The 13,243-nt window shown below is 52.5% G+C and overlaps 1 long non-coding RNA gene across 1 annotated transcript in view; it reads left to right on the top strand.

Annotated features, from left to right (window-relative positions):
- Nucleotides 1-13,243, top strand: part of LOC121101293 — a 381,066-nt gene that overhangs the window by 176,306 nt on the left and 191,517 nt on the right. Inside the window, exon 4 of the long non-coding RNA XR_005833280.1 lies at nucleotides 11,273-11,327. This is a non-coding gene — a long non-coding RNA (uncharacterized LOC121101293). The remainder of the gene's footprint in view (nucleotides 1-11,272; nucleotides 11,328-13,243) is intronic.

Raw genomic sequence — 13,243 nt, 5'->3', positions numbered from 1 at the left:
AGTTCCCTGTCTGCTGGAAGCTGCTTTTGTTACTGATGCTGGTGCGTACTCTGTACAGGCTCGCTTCTTCTGGAGGTCCCTGTTCGTGGGGAACTGTTGATACTGGCTGTACGAGGTCGTCCCGAGAAACTGGGGATGCGGCAGATGGGATCCAGCCCTGAATAGAGGCCCAGCCTGCACAGGGACACAAGCCCTGTGCCTGGCTGTCTAGGCAGGCTCTGTGTTAGCTCACCTGCAGAGGATCGGTCCTTATTTCCTCCTGGTTCTCTGGGTGCCTCTGTATCTGACCACCTCTGACTTCATGTCTGATCTGTGGAAGCCGGGTAGCGTGCCCTGGGCTGAGGCCTGCCACCTCGTCCTTCAGAAAGGTGGCATAAATCCCAGTAGCGGTTCCAGAGCCGTGCAGAACCAGGGGCATCACAGGCCGAGAGAGAACCTGGCATGAGTGGCATCTCCTGCCGGCAGTTGTTTGGTTGCAAGGGACAGAAACCCACGTAGGCAGCCCATGGAAAGGAGGTTTGTTCTAAGGCTGCAGATACTTCCCCTCCCCGCCCATCCTGGTAAGAGCTCACCCGTCAGGGCTCAGTAGAGCAGGGCTGGCTCTGCTCTGAAGGAAAACCTTAGCAGACACATCTGTAGACTCACTCTGCCTCTGGCAAACTGGGGACTCAGACCCTCACCCCGCGTGGCTCCTCTCTGCCTCCCGGAGACTCTCTCGGGCTCCTTCCGCATTCAGTCCCAGATCCTGGGTGGGGAATCTGATTGGTCTCGCTCCAGGCAGGCATCCCAGGTCCAGTCGGCTTGTCTGGGAGATAATCCTTGCACTGATAATCCGTCCAGGTGGCCCCCAGCAGGTGCACAGATCACACTGTAGGCTTGGTCTCTGACCAAGTATTTGTTCATAAGCTCCAGGTGGGCTGGTCCCCATCACATATGGTGAACTGGATTAGGGACCCTATTCTTAACTTGGTTGCCTCTGTAGAGACTCTGTTTTCAAATTAGGTCACATTCTGAGGTACTGGGGGTTAGAATTTCAACATATCTTCTGGGGACGCAGTTCAACCCATAAGAAGTGGCCAGACACCTGCCGCTTGAAAGCCAGGCCTGTCATCTTCATGGCTACCCCTCCAGGCAGAGGGGACCGCAGGCAGCAGGGGCACAGACCTCCCCCAGTTGAGTCCAGGGATCAGACCCCCTGTGCCCTCCTCCTTCCAGCCTGTCCCGAGGAGGTCAGGGTCAGAGCAGGGGGCATCAGCGTGAGCCCTCACTTCCTCCTTCCTTCTGATCAAAGGGCATACCCCCCACGACCCCGTCTGTGGGCCCCCAGGCTGGCCTGTAGCACGAGGGCAGCTCAGCAGAGTGGGGAGACGGGAGCTTCAGGCTCTTCCTGGCATTTTCACCAGCACGTGCTGGGAAGTGGTGGAATCCACTGGAAGGCCAGCTCCAGGAGCACCTGCTGCCAGCCCCAGGCCCAGAGCTGAGGAAATCGGGTGCTCAGCAGAGACCTGCTGGTGGAGGGGTGTGTTTGGGAGGGCACTGAGCTGGGAAAGGGACAGTCAGGCTGCAGGGCCAAGGGGCCTGGAGAGGGTCTGCTGCTTCTGAGCACCCCGGGAGGTGGGCAGATAGGGCCGTGTCTGGCCTCCACCATGGAGCCAGGCCAGCCCCTGGAGTGGGCGTGGGGTTCAAGTCAGATGGAGATGGGAGTTTGGAAGGACTCTGGCCGTGATAGAATTTGATAGCTGAACATGCCGGGAAGGTTCTCGAACTTGTCCTGGAGGTTGAGCTGAGTGAGAAGGGAACTAAGGTGCAGTTGTGATAGGAGGGGCAGGAGATGTCTGCCACATTCAGACTCTCCCCTCTGCCCCCACACTCAAGGGACTCTCCCACAAATCCGTCTCCCCATAGATGAGTGTCACAGGGCTGTCTTACCAAGCATCACAAACTGGGGGACTCAGAACAACAGACACGTACTCTCTCACATCCTGGAGGTCGGAAGTCCGAGATGCCGCTTTTGGCAGCCAGGGCTCCCTCAGGAAGGTCCTTCCTGCCTCCTCGGGCTTCTTTCTGGAAGCTTCTGTGGCCTTCCCATCGGGGCCTCTGATGTCACACAGCCTTTCCCTCCATGTGTGTCTCTGCTCTGTTCTTACAAGGACACCAGTATTTGGATGTAGGGACCACTCTAGTGCAGGATGACCTCACCCCAACTCATTACAGCACAGCTACAAAGAGCCTATTTCCAGATAAGGTCACATTCCGAGGTTCTGGGTGGACATGAACTTTGTGGGAGGACACCATCCAGAAATATTTGGAAATGTCCCAGAACTTGTAAGTGACACTCTGTCCTCCTACCCCATCCCAGCATCCTAGGCCAGACTGCTTCCATTTCTACCCCAGTCAGCCCTTAGCGGTGGTGTCCTGCTTTCCAGACCCTTACCTGTCTCAGGTGTGAAAGCACACTGCCAGGTGGGCTGAGGGGTGAACAGTGCTCGGCAGTGCCAAGTGCCCCTTCCGGCAAGACAGAATGGCCCTCTGAGAGAGGACCCTGAACTTGAAGGCCTGTTGGTGGAGGAGCTACTGCCCAAGACCCTGCCCCCAACTTTCGGGTCTCTGATTCCCAGGACACCATGGTACCTCCCTTGGCCCCAGGTCTTTCCGGAACTATGTTCTGAGCCTGGACTTGGATCCAGACTTATGAGAGAGAGACTACTCCAGGACACAGCCACACCTTTGACTGCCCCCCCCATCTTAACAGAATCAGGTGTACCAAGTCCTGCTTGGGGAAACAGTGGACTGCCAGCTGGTCATGGTCATGCCATGCTCTGAGTCCTGTGCATTTGGGCATCCTGTTCTTTCTCCTCACGGTCTGTCTCCTCTGAGCGATGGCCGGGTCTGGAGAGTAGGACGGCACCGCTAAGGGCTGGCTGGGGTAGAAATGGAAGCAACCTGGCCTAGGACGCTGGGATGGAGTAGCAGGGCAGAGTCTCATTTACAAGTTCTGAAATATTCCTCTGTACTGGGTTGGACTGTGTCCTCCCCTTCTGCTCATGTGCACATTGTTTTTTTTTTTTCTGTTGGAAACTTTTCCTCCATTAAAAAGAACAAAAAAGAAAACCTAGCAAGCATTTACTATGTCAATTTGTGTTTTGAATTTGACTAGAAAATAATTTCTGCTGTATTGTCATATTTATGGGCATGAAGTTTCCATAATATCACCCTGTATTTTATTTTTTTATCACCTTTCCCTAAAGCATCTAGTGTGTGCTGACTACTTTTCTTGGGATCTGGGACAGAGCGAGAGCAACTCCGTTGTGGGGTGTGGGGGAGATGGTGTCAGATTCCACCGGCAGCCTTTGCTCCCTGAGTCCGGGCGCTGTTGGGTTTCCATAGCTCATCCCCCAGGATCCATTGCATGAGGACAGAGGAAGGAAGGTGCAGGCTGAGGGAGAGACAGCAGGCTCAAGGGGCCCCCAGGGAGGCAGTGGAAGGGGCTCAGCTTGGAGACAAATGGAGCCACACTTGGCAGTTGGGATCTTACAGTTTTTTTTTCTTGTGGAAAACCTTTTTTTTCCCCCTCTGGTTTTGGAACGAGGATATATAGTCTTCTAGAAAGGTATGCAATAAAGAGGATATAATAAGGAAGTGGAAAAAAGGCCCTGACTCAGTTGCCCATTACTTGGGGGTACTTGGTAGACATTGGCACAGGAACACATGGAAGGAAGGAGGACGCATGTTCAGTCACGTGGCTGGTGCAGGGAGCCTGTCGTAAGCTGAGATTATACTGTATATGTTATCTTTGAGAATGTGTATGAAATTTAATTTTGCATGAAGATAAGAGAAATGCAAATAAGCTTGAAGAGACTGCCGACTTCAGGTATTTCTAACTAAAAGAGATATTGGTGACACAGCGATGCCTCCAAGGTTATGAAGATAGTTGTGTGGGATGGTCAGGTTGGAGTGGAGTCGTATTATCTAACCTACGTGTTTTCATTTCCCAGTTATTGGTTGCTTCTCTATTAGGAGAGATACGGAGATATGCCTTCTCCCCCCCTTCAAGCTTTTGTCAGCTGTGATTTTAATAATATGTCACAGCTACCAACACATGTGTTCACCTTGTAACTAATCTCCATATGTGTTTGGCCTTGGTTCTTTGTTCGGTGGGCTCGCCCCTTACCTCCAGCCCTTTGAGCGAAGACTGCTTTGTTCTAGATTGTTTCTATTCATTTCCTAGGTGGCTGGATTTGTTGCCAGTGATTTTTCCTAGACCAACCCAGTTACCATATTCCCGTAGGCTGTGGGAGCTTGGGGATGTCTATCCCTCTTTATACTCTGCACTCCTTTCTTCTCCTGAGGACACCGTGGAGTTCCCCTCCTGCCTTCTGGTGTCCACTGTGGGAGCAGTGCCAAGACTTTCTTTCCCATTGGCAGGGTTTTGTGCCTGAATGGCTCGTGCGGTCCTGAGATCTTTCGTGTTTGTAAACTTCTGCCTGTTGTCTTTACAGCTGAAGGACACTGTGGCTGGAGCCACGGTTCTCTTCCCTAGAACTTGGGGGCCAGTGCCCCATTGTCTCTGCAGTGCTGACTTTGGCAGGTGAATTCTTTATTTACCTGGATGACCCAAGAATCTTTTCCTTAAACTTAAATCAGTGCCTCAAACGGGATGTCTTTTTGTGATTGTTTTCTGTAATTTTAGCTTGAAACATGGTATGAGAATTTGAGCTGTAGATTCACAAACTTTCTGTGAAATTGTTCCTTCTATCCTTGACCCCTTGGGCTCCACGTGCTGGTTGGGCTCTCTGTTTTGGGGGAGCCAGCTTCCCCTGTGTTTGCTTACTGCTGCCCATGACCTGCCTCTCATCCTTTGCTCCGTCCGCGCCTCCCCTGCCTCCCTGGGCTCACTGCCCCCTGTGAGCTGTGTGTCGCTTCTCTCTTGATGTTTCGACTTCACACGGTTATTTCTGTAATGATGGTGTTTTGGTCAATTTGTTTCCCGGAGTCTGCAATTTCCATTCTCATCTTATTTTGTTTTATAATCTTGCCTTTGAGTGACTATTTTTATTGAATTTCTGTTCCTATTATGTCCTTCTCAGGCATGAAGCACACATGGGACATTTTCTTCTGTTCCTCAGGGAATGTGTTCTGTGGTCTAGGCTGTTTATCTGTCCTTCACAAGCCGTTCTCTTCCTCCCTCCTTCTCCCCCTTCCCTCCTCTCTCTCCACTGCTGTCCCTCCCCTTTTACCTCCAGGCTCTTCCCTTTGGCTGGCTCGGCAACCCAGGGACAGCCCCAACAAAGGACTTCCGCACCTTGGCTGCACGTTTGAATTGCAAGGCTGAAGCCAGCCATGCCCTGGACCGCCTGAGTCAGAACCTCTGGGGGTGAGACCCGGGCATCTGTATTTCTAAGTCTCTCCAGCTGTTTCCAGCATGCAGCTAAGGCTGAGAACTACGGCTCCAACGTCTCACATTATCTAGGAAAATAAGAAAAGAACCAATGACAGGAGTTTAACCTGTGGTGAAAAAGGAATAACTGTGTAAGAACTGGGGCATTGCCTATAGGGGCACGTAAACGTCCTGCATTCAGAAGTGAGGACACGGCCTGGGGATGCTGCTCCCTTTCAGTGCCCCTGATTAACCCTGGCTTGGCCTACTTGGATCTTCCTGAGGGCGGTTCCACTGGGGGCAAGAGGCACTTGCTCTGCATCAAGCCTCACGTTGCTTTCAAGTGGTTATTCATCTGGAGAGAAAGGTCTTTTCTCAAGTCAGCCTGGGGTGCATTTTCTAGCGTCTAGCGTCTACTCAAGCCAGCTCCTGAGCTATTACCTTGAAACCAAGCTGTGAATTGCTCATTCCTCACTAATTCCCAAATGGAAATCAGTTTTTGTTTACTTACCTAAAAAATTCACATGATGCCTAAGGCTCAACTGAAGGAATTTTAAACATTCTTTGAAAGCTGTAAAAAGATGAGCTGGGACTGAAATGACCACTCAACTTCAATTCAAGCTGCTGTTTTGTAGAGCCCATCATGAAGTGGAGGGGCACAGAGACGGAGGAAGGCGCTCCAGCCATGGGGAGAATGTGAATTTCACTGGACACGTCGCTGAAAAGGAACTGGTGGCCAAAGAGCGGTTTTTGAGCCAAGTAAAACCCCACTACAAGGAGTGACATTAAGATTCTGTGCACCCCGTGTTTATGGAATATTTTATTTAGCTGGGGAATTGTGCTAAGTGCCAGGTACCTGCTTACCCCAGAATTACAGCTACTGCTGGGTGGGGGGTCAGGCAGCGGGGGAGCCTGGCACACTGTATGTCAAAGCATTTTCTAGGGTAAATCAGTCCGGGACGGCAAACACTCCCCTGCTCACGCCTGGAGAACACTCGCTCTGTAGGCGGAAACACCAAATTGTGATTCATTCAGTGTAATCGGGAGCGTTGAGCCTCCCTGCCCCTCCCCTCCCCCATGTCCCAGCCACTCCGTAGTAATTTTCCAAACTATCCACAGCAACAAAACATCATGAAAGGCTTGAGCTTAGAGGAGGAAGAGCAGGAGAAGTGGAGGGCACAGCCTGCTGAGTTTAGACATCATCTTTGGGAAATTTGCCACGTCTGCCTCCTTGTTACCTGGCCCTGGATGGCGTGTGTGAATGGGGCATGGGGACCTGAGGGTGTAGGACAGGGGGGCATGGGACATAGGGCGTGGGACACAGAGGGCATGGGACATAAGCTGTAGGATGGGGCTGTAGGACATGAGGGTGTAGGACGGGGGCTGTGGGACATGAGGGTGTAGGACGGGGGCTGTGGGACTTGAGGGTGTAGGACGGGGCTGTGGGACACGAGGTTCTAATCCCCCTCTTCCTCTGTCCTGGTGGGTGCTGTATTCTCCCCAGCTCAGGTTCTGATCTGTAAAGGAAGCCACTCCCTGCTCCACCCCCAGCGCCCGGGGGACTGGGGACAGGTGTCTGGCCCCTGCCTGGAGAGTCCCAGCAGGCTGTGCTTTGTGCGGTGCCTCTCGGGGTCTCTGTGGACCTCCTGCCCTGCGTGCGTCAGTGCTAGAGACGCCTGCTCGAAGGGAGCAGCCCTGACCGTCTGAGCAGGGAGAGCATCAGCAGACGTGTTAGAGTGGGACGTGAAGTGGACAGAGTGGATTCCAGGTGACACTTGGGAGCCTCCGTGTTGAAGCCCAGCAGCCTTTCTTCCCCCTGCACGGCTCTCCACTGCGCTCCAGAAGGGGCCGGTGAGTCAGGTGGGGCTTTGTGCAGAGTGTGCCGGCGGCGATAACTGACGCCCGTGGGAGCCGGGCAGGTGTGCCTGACGCAGCAGCCCCGCTTCAAACTCAGAGGGACGAAGTCCTGTCCTCCAGAGTTAAAGGCAGAGTTAAAAAAAAAAAAAAAAAGATTGGAGAAAGGAGACGTTCAGACGTAATGGAAGGTGCTTCTCAGACCTGTGCTGGCTAGACTCACAAGAATGATGCCTCAGGAAGGTTCCTCTGGTTTTCCGTGTGATGTTTTTGGAGTCCAAATACCAATGACTCTGCGTCTTAGACTTCTGTGATGTCAAGTGGCAGGAGGGTCCTCGAGGCCCATGAAGCTGCCTCGTTGGGTTCAGTGGGGTCAGAGAGTGAGAGGCAGAGGCTGGGGTCAACCCCTAGCCTCCACGTGCTAGTGTCCTCACCTGAGGCAGCTCCTTCTCTGCCCTGCTTTGCTGTTCGAAAGTATGTGTCCCCCAAAGACACAGATGTAGTGAAAAGAAGGGGCATATGCACCCCAATGTTCATAGCAGCAATGTCCACAATAGCCCCACTGTGGAAGGAGCCGAGATGCCCTTCAACAGACGAATGGATAAAGAAGATGTGGTCCATATATACAATGGAATATTACTCAGCCATCAGAAAGGATGAATACCCACCATTTACATCAACATGGACAGAACTGGAGGGGATTATGCTAAGTGAAATAAGTCAAGCAGAGAAAGACAATTATCATACGGTTTCACTTATATGTGGAACATAAGGAATAGCATGGAGGACATTAGGTGAAGGAAGGGAAAACTGAAGGGGGGACATCAGAGAGGGTGGTGAACCATGAGAGACTATGGACTCCGGGAAACAAACTGAGGGTTCCAGAGGGAAGGGGGTCAGGGAGATGGGGTAGCCTGGTGATGGGTGCTAAGAACACGTGTTATGATGAGCACTGGGTGTTATACACAACTAATAAATCATTGAACACTATATCAAAAACTAATGAAGTACTGCATGGTGACTAACATAACATAATAAAAAAAAAAGAAAGTACATGTAAAGACAGGGTTATTCTTAGTTAATCGTTACTGTGAATTCAGTGCTTACGAGGTGCCAGATGCCGTTTGACCCTCATGTCTCACTTCCGCTGCCCACCCGGCCCGCGGGGAGGGGAGGACACACGGGGAGGACGTGGGGCGGGTGGGATGCTGGGTGATGGGTCCACGGGGATCGTTAAATTGCTTTCTGTCTTTCACGCGTGTTTGAACATTTCTATAAGAAGCAAAGTTGAGATATATTACCATATAGATGGAGAAATAAAAGCTGGCCTAGAGACAACAATCAAGTGCATTTTCCAGTTTGAATCAAACCTTGGGCCACTTCCCTCTCCGGCATGTCGTGGGGGGCAGGGCTGGCTTCAGGGCTCTGCTGGGGGCTAGAGGGTCAGTGCTAACCCATGGCGTTGTCTGGTCGTGGGAACCAGCCGTTCCTCGCATGGAAGCGGTGGCCGTCCAGAGCCGGGCAGTTTTAGCGATTGTGCCATGAGCAGGCCCTTTGACCGGAGGCTCTCGTGTGTGTGTGTGTGTGTGTGTGTGTGTGTGAGTGTGTGTGTGTATGAGTGTGCATGCTTGTACTAGTACACATGTGTCTGAATTTGCAAGTGTATGTGTGCACGTGTGCATTCATGTCGGCATATGTTCATACACACATGCTTGTGTGTGCACATGTACTCACATGTATTCACACGTGCACACAGTTGGGTATGCACTGCTTGTGTGCACACATGTGTGATCTTGTGTGCGCATGTCTGTATTCGTGGTGCGTGTGCAAGCAAGCGTGTATATGCGTGTCTGTGTGTGTACGGCTATCTGTAGTTGCATGCATATTGTGCACACACATTTGTACACCTGTGTGCACATGTATTTGTGTGTGCATGTGAATTTGTGTGTTTGTGTGCATATGTGTGTGTATGTGTAGAATGATAATTTCTCTTCAATGCTTAGCAAAGAGCTAGCCCAGTATGCGGTATACGATGGTGCTCCATAAATATAAAAAATATAGTTATAATATTGAATGCAGGTTCTTTTCTGAAAAATAGTGGCTAAACATTTAAGCTTTGTAGATGATGGTTTGTGATTATCATTCATCTCTTTACGTTTCATTCCCTTTGTTACATTAAACATGAAGTAGAAGTAAGCCCAAGCCCCTGGCTCTGACATTGCCACGGCCTGGGGGGGTTGGTTTGTGGCAGTTAATGTTTCTTGAGCACCTGCTCTGAATTCAGCAGTGAGCCTGCTGCACAGTTCCCACCTTGCTTCTAAAGGGGTGCTTGAAAATGCAGATGACAGCATTGTGGAGACCGAGTGTGTGTGCTTGCTGGGGCCTCCTTCCCGTGCAGCACCGCAGGGACCTGCTGTGGGAGACACACAGCTGCTCCCAGCAGGACCAGCGAGAAGGCGAGTTTGCCAGGAGAGTAAGTCAGATGACACGGGATCACGTGCAGGTGGCTGGGGGCGGGAGTGCAACCCATGGCAGGGACAGAGCTGGCCGGGCTTTGGTCCTGGAGCAGCCCCTGGCAGGTGGAGAGGCTCCTGCTGTGCCTTTTCTCCTGGTGTCACTTCCCTTAGCGGCCTTTCCCATGGGAGAGCCACCAGGGTCCCCTAGCACAGTTGTCTGTGGAATGCGGTTGAGCTGCCCTTGTTTTGTACAAGACCTTCCAGGAAAGTGGCACCAGGAGAGGCTTCTCCTTCATCTTCAGGGTTCAGAGTCCACATCAGCTGTCAGAAATCCTGTGGGCACAGAGTGGGAACATGCATTTATGCTGCTCCCCACTAGAGAGAGCAGTGCGTGAGGAGGAGAGGTACGGTGGGGGTGGGGAGGCCTTACCCTGGGGTGGGACATGTGCCTTCCTCACCCTGCAGAATCAGAGCAGATCTGGGATGCCCTGGGTGAGAGGCCTGGGATGAGGGATTGCCCAGAGAAAGCCTGTCCCAGCTCCAAAGAGCAGTCCCTCGGGAAGGCCCCACCCAGGATGGTGCAGGCAGCTCGCTCTGACCAGAAAATGCTGGAAATGTCTGCAGGAAACCTTCCATGTTTGTCTTGACACGATGCACGTGATTGCTGTAGGGCTGTCTGCTATGCCATAAATAATTTATTGCCATGCTGAGTGTGAAAGTTTCGTGATGAAATGCAATCACCACTAACCATTTGGTTCTGTGGGTCCTTTTGTCCCAACATCAACAGTTTCCAGGATGCACTTAGTGGTGACTCTGAGAGCTGCTTCCTGGCCTCCTGGCTGCCCAGGTCAGGGACAGCGGTGCCCCTTCTCTGGTGCTTGGAGCAGATGGCAGGACCCCAGGGCCTTGCAGAGGACCTTGTAGGCACTGACCAGCAGGGCAGCCCCGGCCTCGGCTGCCGCATTCGCATTCACTACCTGCACACTTGGGCCTGGGGCTGTCTCGAGAGGCTGATCACTTTTGGGCGAGCCTGTTGATGGGCACTGAACCCCTCCCCATGCACAATTCGTGATCAGAGGGGGGTAAAGATGGAGCAGAGTATCTTCTGCACATTCATTTGGAAGACAACTTTTTGAATCACGGCTTCACGAGTACTCAGATGGAGGAGAGGGATTTGAAAAATCAGTTTGCAACCTTCCAGCGCCAGTTCCCCAGGAGCAAAGACCCCCATGCAGGGGAAACTTCCGCCCAGGACTTCCCCTGGAGTTTCCTTAGAATTGGGTACAGGAATTTAAACAATTGCCTTGTGTTGTACAATGCCTTTTGTGTATTACTGATGGTATCCTATAAAAGTAAAGTGCATCACTCACACATCACGCAATCCAACAGTGTCAGGCTATTAACATCTTATAGCTGGCGGGGACAGCTTGCTGGCTGTTTGAACTATATGATAGATCCCAAAGGGCAGGCGAGTGTGCTGAAAATGCAGGAAATTTAGCTTTCCATAAACACATTAAATCGTTACAATTTGTTTATGATAGCAGTTCACTTGGACTATAAGATGATTTTCTCTTCCCTTCTGCAGAGCTCTTTGATGTCTCCTGTGGATCTCACAGCACGCTGCACAGACACGGGACACTGTGAGTGTGGAAAACCCATTCGAAGTGTCTACTCTCCTGGGGCAGCAGGATAGAGAACGTTTTCTGAAGCATGTGTGACATCCTTCCACTTCAAAAGGCTGGGAGGCTGGGACTTCCCAGCTGTGTGGTGGAAGCGGGGCTGGGGTTAGGGAGTGCAGAGCCGGAGTCTTTCCCTCCGTCTGCATGGCTCCCCTCCCTCCCCAGCGGCTCAGACAGGGTCAGGGGCAGGTGTTGGGAAGGCAGTGGCTTGAGCTGCCCCCTCTGCCGGGTCTCTTCTGGTACGGATCTCGCCCTGCAGGACTGTGGTGGGTGTGGCCCGGGGTGTGGAGGGCACGGAGAGACATCTAGCTGGTGAGAACTCTCAGGGGACAGGTGCAGGGGGTTTGCTTGGGACCTGGGTTTTCCAAGTGAAGCATTCAGACCAGCCCTGGGATACCGCACAGGCATGGGCTCTGCTTGGGCCACGGTGACTTGGGAGCAGACCCAGCAGGGGGTTGTGGAGAGTCACTGCTTTCGGAGCCCTGGGCAGGGTCCTTCTAGAGCTGGACAGAGACTCAGGCGGGGTCCGCAGAGGGCTCGGCACGCACCGTGTCTGCCCCAGCTCTGCTGGACGCCTGGGTTGTCGCCACGCTGATGCTTTTTCCCAGTTTCTCTTGAGAACACAGAGAACATGTCCTCTGTGATGCCCACTTTTCTCCATCAGCCACGCAGCATTTCCTCGCACGGCAAGGGTTTACGCAGATTCCGTTTTTATCCATGTTAGGGGAAGTAGTACTTTCTCCATGCTGAGACTCGGTCTGAGCTCTGGAAGGTTGTGAACGAGTGAGAGCGAGTGCTAGCTCTGGAGAAGGACCGGCGTCATCCGAGAGACCAGCCACGGGGTTAGAACATGGCGAGGGGGCAGTGATCTCCGTGTGTGCCTGGAGGCCCAGGAACTGGCCCCACACAGCCAGGGTGACCCTTTCTTGGAGGGTTCTAAGTGCGCGGGTGCCATGGGGCGGGGTCTCCCACTGAGGACCTTCTATGAGTGGAAGGACCCAGGATGCGGGGGCAGCCTTGGGGCTGGATTGGGAAGACTCCGGGTCTGGTCATGACTCAGACTCCAGCAGGATGTTTCAGTCCGAGACCTTGGTGTCGTGGCTTCACCGGCACCGGGGCCACGCCAGCTCTGGGCATGACTGCCCCTCCCATGGCTGTGGCTCTCCGAGGCCCAGCACCCAAGGCATTCCTGGAAGGAGCTGTGGTATTTCAGGGTTTGGGCCACACAGAGTGCGGGTTAAACCTGTGAGTGATCAGAGCCAATGGCCAAGGCTCAAAACTTGGTTCTGCCACCTCGAGCAGCCATTCCATGGCACTCTGCCTCAGTTTCCCCCATTGTAAAACAGGAATGTCTGTGATAGCTGCCTCATGGATTTTTCATGAGCATCAACTGAGATAAATTACACAGCACATTTCAAGCACTTACCAGCCGCATAGTAAGGGCCCAGTGAATTGTTGCTACTGTTGTCCTTACGCTCTTTCTAATCTATTTTACTGGATAAAATAATCTTCTCTGACACAGGTGTAATCTCTGGGGACATAATTTCCATATTTGTAAGCTGCTGTATCTCTCGTCTGCTACTCTTTAAGCAGGTCAAAATCAGAACACGTAGCAAGCATAACCACCGAAGTGTCACTATGGCCACAGGACGCCATTGTGGGCGTTGGGTAATCGTGCTTTGAGACCGTCCGGTACGGCTGCTCAGACGCAGTCATCCATCCCCGTTAAATCCTCCCAGCGCTCGTGCGCGGTTCTGGACAAGTCACAATAACATGTAGCACGCCAGCTACGAGCCTGTGCAGACTCGATTATAGGAGGTGCCCAAGGGGCCGGGCACGTCCGGTTTCCTTGGAAGAGGAGAAGTGACACCACGTCT

Source organism: Ursus maritimus, unplaced genomic scaffold (assembly GCF_017311325.1).
Source record: "Ursus maritimus isolate PB19 unplaced genomic scaffold, ASM1731132v1 scaffold_7, whole genome shotgun sequence".
Classification (NCBI taxonomy): Eukaryota; Metazoa; Chordata; class Mammalia; order Carnivora; family Ursidae; genus Ursus; species Ursus maritimus.
Note: the sequence above shows the minus strand (reverse complement) of the source record. Positions and strands in the feature narration are given on the sequence as shown.